Genomic DNA, 346 nt, shown 5'->3' on the forward strand with positions numbered 1-346 from the left:
AGTAATGGCAGGGGGAAAAAAACATGTCTCTGAAAACATTTTCAAATGCCCCAAATTGTTTGGAGCTAAATACAGGTAAATGGTATAATAGAAGAATATAAGGTAGCCTAGATATTTATATTGTCAATTGTTAAGATGAATATACATGATTTGTTGCTGGAACTCCCTGCCTTTATAGCACTTTTTACTTTTAAAAGGTTCTAGACTGAACAAAACTACTTTTCATAAGAAACAAAGCCTATATGTCTATTACATATATACCATATATATATATATATATATATAAAATGTCTGTTACTAGACAGATATAAAAAATTAACCATAATAAGTTTTCACCATTGCACCT

This window comes from Heterocephalus glaber, unplaced genomic scaffold (assembly GCF_053883595.1).
Source record: "Heterocephalus glaber isolate CG9 unplaced genomic scaffold, H.glaber_assembly_v1.0 deba00001733, whole genome shotgun sequence".
Taxonomy (NCBI): Eukaryota; Metazoa; Chordata; class Mammalia; order Rodentia; family Bathyergidae; genus Heterocephalus; species Heterocephalus glaber.